This window comes from Rhea americana, unplaced genomic scaffold, assembly GCF_003343005.1.
Source record: "Rhea americana isolate MKP2758 unplaced genomic scaffold, rheAme1 scaffold_264, whole genome shotgun sequence".
Taxonomy (NCBI): domain Eukaryota; kingdom Metazoa; phylum Chordata; class Aves; order Rheiformes; family Rheidae; genus Rhea; species Rhea americana.
Genome location: NW_028186384.1, coordinates 31,493 through 42,639, shown reverse-complemented (window position 1 = coordinate 42,639; position 11,147 = coordinate 31,493).

Below are 11,147 nucleotides of genomic sequence, written 5' to 3'. Positions count from 1 at the left end.
TGTATTAACTGCCTTCGTGCTAATCAGCCACTTGTTGCCCATTTTGGGCAGCTGATTTTGCTCAAGCACAGCTCACATGTATTTGACTGCATTATTTTGCACCCCTTTTTTCCTTCTAGTATTTCTCTAAGTAGTCACAGTTATTCTGGATTATAATTCTGTCCTGTAACATGCTCACAGACTGTCTTTGATATTATATGTAAATGTAGTGCATGTTTCCCTTATTCCATCATCTAAAGCATAAGCATGAAATATAGTGGAATTCATGCAAGATGATTCAGCTTCATCTTCCAGTCAGAAAATGAACCACACGCATCTGCTCCCAAGAAGACTGTTTTGTTGTTTTCTTAACCTGAGTACCTCACCCATCTGATAATCAGCAGGGACTTTTAACCCTGCTAAAGGAGGAGAACAAGACAGAGCAGATAAAGACCAGGTACCTTACACACTAAGGATGAATCTTCTGAACATTTTGGTCTGAAGATAGTTAAGGGACACCACATTTTAAGCCAAGTTCACATGCATGTCCAGGGGTTTGGTCATGCTCTACTGACAGTTCAAGACCATTTTCCATACAACTAACTACTCAGAAAGAACCAGTTTCATGCTTTGCTCTTTCCCTTCACAGCTCCCAAATGAATTTGTTAGCCTTGTTCCTCAATTAAAGAAATACTCAATGGTTGAATGGCTGCTAGTAGAGGATGTTTGGCATAAATTATGCTTTTCAGAAAGGATTTAAACTGCTTTGATTTAATGCCAAATCTACACAGCTAAAAACAGATAGCCATCCTCTTTAACAGAACTTCCAATCTTGAATTCCTTCTGCTCAATTACCAAATGAGCTCTCCACCATAAATGAAATGCAGCTTTTCCTTAGAAAGTTTTAGTATTCACATTCACAATCTTAAACATGATGATAAATTACAGACAATGTATTGACCACATTCTTTAGTATTTGTTACCTGTGTACATTCAACTCTGCTAAATACTTTTACACAGGCTGTAGTAACCAGACAAATTAAAAGAATAAAATTTGGGTTCTGACGAGCACAGATCTCATCGGTTTTGAGGCTGGAACAGTTACCATTCAGATCAAACGCTCGTAGTCTGTCTTCACAGATTTCTCTGTTGCGCAGAAGGCCTGTATGTAACAATCTGAAACCACCGGTCAGAAAGTGTTCCGCAGACGACAATAAACAAATGCTTCTTTATTTATCCTTTTTTTTAAGCTTTAGATTTTGCTGTTAAGAAAGGCAATCTAACCTGTTGTCCCTACAGCAACGAAAGCAATGAAGTTTATAACTCTACTTTCTGCCCACGGGTAGGTGTTATCTCCCACTAGCTACCTTATTACATTGAGACTGGTTACCAAAGCCAGCAGTCTCCCCCAGAAAGCCTGCTACGTATTTCCTTCTGGAAGTGAAGTCCTTCATACACCATGCCCTGTCCCATGAAAGCATGTGTGAGGCACGTGACCGAATTAACATACTACACACCTTTGAAAGGAGTATGAGACAGTTCCTGACATCTAATTAATTGATATTCTACTGTAGCTTCAAGTAACTTGCTTTCAACTCCAAAGGAGAATACATCCTGTAACAAGATAGCACAGACGTAAAACATAAAAAAGAAAACTATTTTGTTTTAAAAAGCTTTTTCAAGTTCTCATTTTGGTCTAGCCATCATCAGAAAGATGGAAGGCATACTTTGTGGAAACAATTTTAACAGTGTTCTTGGGACCACTGCAATAATTTCACAAATACAAATGAAACAATTTCAGAGAAGCCACTACTAACAACAGCCTCTTGCCTTCAGTTACGCGAGTATTAGGCTTTGATCATCTTATGTTGGCATGAATCTTTTGCCTCAAAAGGGCTCGAGTGGAGGTGCATGGCAAGCCAAATCACAGAAAGCACAAGCAATTAGTGGTTTATGATGCCACATTAAAGCTTTAATTTATGGATGATATCCTAAAAGAGCGCAAGAAGCAAACTCATGCTTGTATTCATTTAACTGTCCAGATGGATATCATGGTATGTCAGAACAAGCCTCCAATTTATTTCTGCAGAGTTATCTATTTCCACAAAAAATTCAAGTAGGATTCTAACTACAAACAAAGAAAATTAGTGGGATATCAAGACACTGCTTTACGAGGTGCACATACTTTTTTTTCTGAAAAAAAGAATCTCCTACATGACTAAGATCAGTTTTAGCATTCTAGCTGCAAGATTTCAAATTTGGGAGGATGGCATGTCATCAGAAGCATTTCAAGCGAGTTTTTCTTACGAATAATAAAACCACTCATTTTGTCTTCGCAGTAGCACTGGTGCATTTTGTGCCTAAAATGGGCAATGTTACACCATGAAGACGCTTCCACCACCAGAGCAAGTAACCACTAGATTTTGAACTGACATATTTTCTCTGTCTGTTCCCTGGATCAGGGCTGCAGCACCTGGCCGTGCTGTTGAAAGCAACACACCTGCATTTTAAGATGACAGCAGGAGGAAGAACATTAAGCTATCTTTGCAGTGAAGATAACTTCCAAGCTCCAGCCCTCTCACAGCGACACTTCTCGCATTCACGCTTAAACTGATAACAGTTTCGAACAAAACAAGCTGGCTCAGCCTGGGCAAGGAGGGTAGCTTCAGAGCCCAGGTGAGACTACTACTGCTGGGCCACTTCACCTACTGAGAACCCTGCAAACCTTAGGCCTGCCAAGTCTCTTCTCACCCTTGGGGCTCAAAACAACGTAAAGCTTTTCTAGAAATCATTAGAAATATATATATATATATATATATAAAAGAACAGCTTAGCTTATTGCCACTTACAGAACCACAGTATGCATTTTAGGCTCCAGGGATACATGCTGTAAGGGAAGATAGAGTAACTAGGCTGTGGCTACAGAGCATGGCTCTTCCAACCTCAAATTATGCTCACGTAGGATTGAATTACCATACTCACGTCAGCAATGAATACATAAGCAGAAAGGGGCAACCTTTTATCAAATAAATTTTACTGCAAATATTCCTCAAATAAAGGAGTTTGTTATAAATTAGTCTACTTTATCAGTTGGCACCAGAATTTACCAGTGTTGCAAAATTAATTCTTGCTTGGCTTGCAAAAAACTCTGATCGCTGGCAATAAAAGGCAAAATACCCTGGGTATTTTTACTCTGATCTTCTTCAGAGCTCAGTCTGCTATAAGAAGTCAGTTTAAAGCTATGCAGTCAGAAATAACCAGCATCTGACCCAACTCAAACCACATTTTCATTCCTAAATTGATATGTTGTTATGCAATACCCTTCAGTTTCTTTAGATGACCTAAATCTAGACCTTCATTGACGATTTTAAAACAGCAGTACACAGACACTGGAGTTCTTTGAGCTGACAGGCATATTTTGAAGAATGAGAGAACACTGTAATTAGAGGTTTGATAAAAGACGATTTGCTGAAACAATGATGAAACGATCAGTCTGTATTAACAGAGGTTAAATATTATATTCTCAGTTGCATGCCTAGTATAGTATCAATTAAAGACTACATAACAAGAAAAAGGATTCAGTAATATTAAGAGAGTGAAAAAACAGCTGGTTCTTTCAAATTGCATGAGCTACTAAAAGAAGTGTATCCACTGAAGCAAAAGAGGAGAACATGGGCTGGAGGATTCCTCCAAGTAAAATGTTTTCTGAAGTTAATAGATAAAGTTACTTAAAATTCTTTCTCCAGCCCTTTACTTTCATTCAGGAACAATCTGTCAACCTTTCCTAAAAAACAACAAAGCAATTAAGGAAAAGGTGAGAAGGGCAAGAATTTCACGTCATGCAAATGGCAGCTTTCAACAACATCTCTTAAAGACAAGCAAGGAATGACATAAAGGAAAAAGAATCGCACCATCACTGCATGCCTCCAGATGACTTTCAACCTGCAGCTCTACCAACACACGCCGCTAGTGAAGGAGAAACACAGAAGCAAACCTCTGGGAGAAAAGTCAACAGGAATGCAATGTACAAGTTGGATGAGTTAAGTGTCTTTTACGTAGCTGCCATTATCCATCAGAGCATGTGAGGTCAGGTGTTTTTAAGCTCCCCCTCCCCACGAGCTGCCACAAAGCCGAGAACGCTATCTGAGAACGCAGAGGGGACAGAGGGACAACAATGCTGCAATTTCTTTAGAAAAGCAAAATAAGTAACTACAAATCGGAAGGTGCAATTAACTTTTGGATGCACACCAGTTATCTGCAAAGCCAGAACCACCTTCACAGAATTAGCAAGTACAAATTGGCTACGGGTATAGTGCTCCATCAGAATCCGTTAACAGCAACCCATCCGGCCAAGAAACTTTGCAGACACCGCCTTAAAATACAGAGGCATGATTAAAACAACCTGAATTAAGAACAAAAAAAATCCCACCACCCACCCACCCACATAAAAATGGAAAGTAATTAGAAGGTCTGAGAGGAAGGAGTCACTGCCCAGTTGTTCTTATTAGAAAAAAAGGAAAAACGCGATTTTTAAGCTGATAACTTAGCCATATACTGAGGGGAAACCAAGTTATACCAGATTAAGCACACACAAATATTGTGTGTGCACACATACACACACAAACACTTCCTCTCGCTCTCTACTTCCCATCCTTAAGAACAGGAGACTAGATAGTGCTAATGAAGAAAGAAGGGACAAGCCAAGAAACCCTGTTTAATTGGCTTTACACTAATGGTCTTATTCTCTGGTTCTGATGAATGCTGTCTTTCACTGGCAACAATGAACTTTGTATTAGGCTCATAATATTCTGTTAAGCATAATCAAGTTGTCTTGACCAATTCTTACAAGTTAAATAAGATAGTTTAAAACATCTGACATGCAAGTACTGATGCATGTAGACTGGGGATAAATTTAGTACTTGTTTTTTAGGTTATAAGCTTTCAACTCTGTGCAATTAATTTGTCCTGCTTTGTTTTGCCACCACTAATTGGTAGCTTTTTTTTTTTTTTTTTTTTTTTTTTTTTTTTTTTTTTTTTTTTTCTATTTTTTTTTTTTTTTTTTTCTCCCTAAGCCCAGCTAGGAGAAAACAAAAACAATCACACTGCACTTTCTGCTGTATCAGGACAAAATAAGAACATTTTGATTAAAGCTCTCACCAGCAGCAGAAGAGCTACAAACTAGCAAATAAAGGCTATGCCCATTTTCCTAAAAGCCTTCTTCACATCTCTGTTTCCATGATGTATTATTTAACATTAGTTATGAAATGTGTTTTCAGAGGTAACAGCAGCATAATTAAATGCATCTTCCAAAAGTACTAAATAGCAGGAACTACAAAGCCATGCTTCGTACAGAAACCTACACCAATTCAGAGCTTTTCACACATCTAATCCAGATCCTTGTCTTTTAGCCTCTTGGAAAAAATATGTCGCATTATTCATTTCTCTTGTAGCTTGCATGAAGCTTTTCAGCTCTTAATCAGGTTTGTAAATTCGAACGGAATAAAGTCATTGAACAGAGCCTATTGAATACAATGAAGTGACAGACTCTCTGCACCTGCAGAAGAGACTGCTCGTGTCAAAAGCTGAATAGCACTTCGCCGCGCGCTGGTCTCCAGCCACGAAAGCCGCTGGAGAACCTCACAGGAGTCTGTCAAAGGCTGTGAAAAGCAGAGCTAGAACTCCTGGCTCAGACGTCCTTAAGCTGGAAGAGTTTGGCAGAGCACCGTGGGGATGCAATGCTGCTCGTCTGCCCTTTTCTTGCATCTTGCTCCAGGTATTCCCCACCGCTTACTGTTCCCGTGGCTTTCCCTTTTGGAGATGGTTTGATACACCCCCAGCACCCAAGAAAGAGGACAAGGGAGGCAGGAGAAGTGCAGAGAAAGGGACAAAGAGAGACAAATTGAAAGGAACAACAAATTGAAAAGACAAGGAATAAAGATTAAAAATTATGAACAGGGAACCAGTCGGGGGGCACCAATCACTACCAACAGCATCCGTCTCTCCTCAAAGGCATCGGAGGAGCCAGTAAATACCGCTCCATGTGCRGCAAGCAGAGAGAACAGCAGTGGGGTCCCTATCATCCCTGCGGTCCCTCTCCTGCTGTATTTCCTCCTTCTGGTTTTAACAGCCAGCTTGACCAAGCGCAGGAGAAGGTCCCTTAACATTGGGCCTCAGACGGGGACTAGACTAATAAAAAGATGATGGAAGAAGTACAATCAAAATCTCCCAACAAGGGTCATGGAGACAGGATACTAGGCTGGATGGACCTCTCCAGTATGCTAAATCAGATTATATCAAGTCCATCCCTCCCTATTGCTAGTTCACTGTTCTTTAAATAAATAGATCATTTAATTTTAAGATATTTAGATCCAAGAACACCTGGACATCCGGCACCGATTTAACTAGAAATTTATTTCCCAGCAAATGGTAAATTGTATATTAAGTTAATACAGCATTTTTCACTTGCATGTACGTCCAGAATCCATCACGAAATACTGTTTTATGAATTATCCAAAATCTTGTGCAACTCTTCAATATTGAGCAGTAAGATTCTAATTAAGTCACACTAAAGAAAATGCTTTATTCAAATTTACGTTACAGTAACATACTTGCAAGAAAGTAGCTACAGAACAAGCAGCTTGCAAGTTTTTATTAGCCAGGTTTAGGCAGGAGTAAAGCCTACTTGCATCTTCTTTCTTAGTGAGCATACCACCAATTTTGCCTTCTGCTGTTCTACAGCACCTTTTCTGAATATGATTATTCAAGTCAATAAAAATACTTAATTTTCTATAGCTTTAACTGAAGACCTCAAGAGCAGAGATTAATCTACAGAGATTAATCCTGACTTGCTCAGTGTTATGCAGGTTAAACGCTATTTTTCAGACACACAGTTCATTTTTTATATGAAAAAAATAAACTGACCCTTTTGGCTATGTCAAGTTATTATTGCTACTATATCCCTTTTATAGGCCATTTATTTAAATTTATGTTTTTGGCTAAGTCTGTATCCTCCACGAAAACATATGGCAAGAAGAATCCTACCTTAGATCTACATGGATATTATTCATAAAAGTATCCAGAATAAAACAATGAATGAAAACCTCTCTGAACACTAATGGGGAGCTTCATTTTGTTAACTGAAAAGAAGCAAAACTTGTTATTTTCCTAAATGCCCTCTGGATCTTGTGCTGGACAACAGAAAGAAGAGAAGTGCCTGGTCAACACTCTGCACAATTCATTCATCACTTTTACATATGTGTCTGCTCCTTCTTATTTATGCATTCCTAACTTCCTTTAGTTAATCTCCAGTGAAGAAAAAAACCCTGATTCTGCAGATCTTTCATCAGCTATCCACAAGCCCTCTAATTTCACTATTTTTGTTTTTAATAGCTGTTGTAGGCTACTCCAGAACAGGGTGCACCAATGGTCTTATAGTGTCTTTTATCCTAGCTTACACTAACATATCATTTGCTCCCTGACCTCAGCTTCATGCTGACCAGAAATCCTTCCTAAAGTATCCAGAAGGATACACAGATCTGCTCCGTAACAGGACAGAGACAACTTAGAAAGCCGAATGTGTTTTGGAAAAAGGCACACAGAGAGCTTAAGCCACATATTATCAACAGTAAAGTTCTACCTGCCACATGGCTACTCGTTCCCTAGTTTACTTGCTCTCAAACTTCTCAACACCTTTGCAAAATTAGAACTGAACTCATCTGTAGACTATTAACATACAATCAAGGTTCCTCTGTATTCTGTGTCATTTAATATATTAAAATATATCTACTGGAGAATCACTTGGCACCCACTTGGTTTCATGTTCTCAGATACTGTTCCACTCTCTACCTTGATAACCGTTACCTCTTTTATCTGACTTTAGTTTTCCTTTAAACTCAAGTATTTATAAAAAGAAAAAAAAAAGCCTTTGGAAAGGATTCTGATGAGTTTAAATGATTAATCAAATAGTTGTCTTATAAATTAGAAAATTTACAATAGAAGCAATAAAATATCAGTAGATTCGGGGAGAACTTCCCTTTGCACAACTGTGGTAGTTTAGATCTGTGTATTTGACAATTTCTATCACTTTATAAAGCATGGAAAAAAGGTTATTCCTCTAATTCCACCAGAGCTATTTATTAACTTAAGTAAAGGGACTAGCAAATGTTTTATGTAGTAGATCTGGGATTAACTAACAAAAATACGTAATCATGTTTACCGAAAAGGTAGCTGGCACTTTAAATAGGAGGAACTATGAGTCATATCTAAGTATCAGATTTGCTAATAGAAGAATCTCTACTAGCCCACCACCGACAGGAAAACAAAGTTAACACCCATTCTTCCCCTGAATGGACGATAAGAAGGCTCAGCCATTCAAGGAGAAAGACCTCACAGTTGCAGGGACTGCATTCTTCCAGGGATATGTTTACCTCGATAGTAAAATACATTTGCAGTGAGGTCAGTTTTCCCATGTTGCTTTGTGGTTCAGCAGGTCACTCTCAAGTGCTTTTCAGTTTAGTTCCTCCGAAAAGATGTATTAGTAAACATCGTTGTGGGTAGGTTTTATTTTAAGTTTCATACACTGGATTAAAACAGTATAAACTAGTAATTATCAAACATCTGCACTTGCTCTAAAGCTGCAACCCTGTTAAACCAATCCACGAGCTATAAACACACTGACTGCAGCCATTCCAGATTAGCTATAAAACTCAATTAGGGTGCATTCCCAGAGCAGTAAAGAATCCAAATTCTCAAGGTTATACACATTAAAGTTCTGCAGAGGAAGAACTGAAGTGATTTCCAGTTAAGGTATCACAGTAGAAAACAACTACAAGTATTTAGCATTATGTTGGATGACTTTGCCTTACTCCGCCTCAATAGGGTGTTGTCCTTAAAAATAAAATAATAATAAAGTTGGTCCTCTTTCATTCATCATGGTTCATTTAGTGTTCAGCAAAACAAGGAGTTGCCAATAAAACAGAAGCTGATGTAATACAGAAAGTCCTCCAACAGAGTATCTTGGCCACGTATGTCCTCGCTCTAAACTAACCTTAAGATCTGTAAGTAGTAGATCAGTTTCACCACTAAATATTTTTGTGAGCTTAACTAATTCTCTTCATAAGAAAGGATATTAAATAGTAACAGTACATATAATTTCAATGCAGGCCAAAGTTCCACTATAGCTTATTTCCAGCTCATAAACATTTCTATTAGGTAGAACCTTTTGCAAGATCAGTTTCTGGATTTTACAGCTGCAGAAGGAAGATATTTATGCAGCTGAAATACACAAATTACTTTTCTATGACATCTTGGAGTTAACTTGATCTGGATCAACCAAAGTCCTACAAATAAACTGCATATTAACACCTGCCATTACACGCATTTAGGCACATCTCAAAGGCTGAAGCCTTACAAGGCTTGAAAATTTAAAATACTGAAGTAAACATTTACTTCAGTATTTAAAGTCATCCATTTGGGTGCAGCATTTCTAATCTCTACCCACTGTGCTCCCCTCTTCACCTTGGGTAAACCTTTAATCTCCAATGCAGACACCTATTATTAGAGCTGGCTGAAAAACCCAAGGACTGAAGGCATTTTGTTTATCATGAAAGAGGTTTGGTAAAGTGTTTCTAAAACAAAAGCTAAACCTTCATCTGTTTCTCCTAAGAAGAGCCTTCAAAGACATTCCCTTTATGTTCTCAAAACAGTTTTTCACTAAATAAAAAACAGAAAATTACTCAAAATAATGCCCTTTCAAGCAAGAAGAATCAGTTCAACAGGAAGGGAGAAACTAGTCTTACTGAACACTTAACCTTGCCTTAACAAAACAAAGGCAGACCAAAATGCCCAATGTGCTCTGGACAGATGCATGACAATCTGCCCTGCACCTGAAAGACCACAAATATATTGCAAAGTAAGCTTACACTTTCACTTACATCAAAACTCAGACTAACAACCCCACAAACTAGCCCAAGAGCTGAAAACAAACGAGCATCTTCAGCTGGGTTTGAAAGTGCTTTAAGTCTCATCTAGCCAGTATGACTAAGGAAGTGGGTTAGAATCAAAGCTACAGTTAGCAGAGCCTCTCCTACCTCCCTCATTTCCCTATTCACAATGCAGTTTCAAAATAACAAAAAAAGCAATACAAAACAAAAAAAAAAAATGCACAGAACCGACAAAAGACTGCAGGGAGATCCTAGACTATTTCAATACAAATAACCATAAACATGCCTTGAGTCATAAATGTGAATGCTGGAATGAGAATACAGTAATGGATGCTCATAACCCAGACGAGGCAAGTGGATTATTGATCACTCGCACTGACACAGTGAAAACATACCCGCTGCCTTCCGGGTAAAGCAGGCAGACCAAGGGGAGAGGGATAGCGAAGTAAGCTTCGACCACATCTAATTATAAGAGAGCAACACACTTCTGCATCCCACGAATTTTCAGCCTAAAATATTTCATGCCCATTGAACTAACGTGAAAGGAACTAACAGGGAAAGGCAGGCTAATATGTATTAGTCAGTGACCCATAAGCTGCAGGGAGGAGAGCTGAGGATAAAACAGTGATTAAAAGTGTTGACACAGTCTCCTGTTTAGATGTAGGAGGTGGCATGAAACTTCTCATCAGCAAGGAGAGGGTACTTGTCTTACTGCATTACAAGCCACGATCAAAAAAAAAAAAAAAATGTGACACGGCTAAGTTAAGGGAAAGGGGATGATCTGGAGTGAAGAGAAATTGTATTTTACATATTGAAACAGAAACACTGGGTTGGGGGGAGAACTGCACAAGGAAAGAAATCTGCAGGCAGAACGGAGAAGGGAGAGCACCAGTGCTGTCAGCATCACGGCCGAAGAGTAAGTTCCTTACGATACTGAAGCAATTAAACAGCGCTTTCAGTAATCCACGTCAAGCGGCAAGATTTAACTCTGCAAGTAACTGCCCGGGGACCGCGCAGGAGGTAGCAGTGCTCGCCCGCCGCCACGGCGGGGACCGGGCAGGTTCAGCAGGCCGGGCCCGGCCGCTCTGGGAAGAGCCTTTCCGCGAACTCCCCGCTGCCACCCGAACTTGTCCAGCTCGGAGGGTCCGTGTTACGGCTGGCAGCAGCGAGCGTCTCCTCGAGCAGCACGATAACACCGATCCCCCCGCGCCCCCAAGGCCGCCGCCT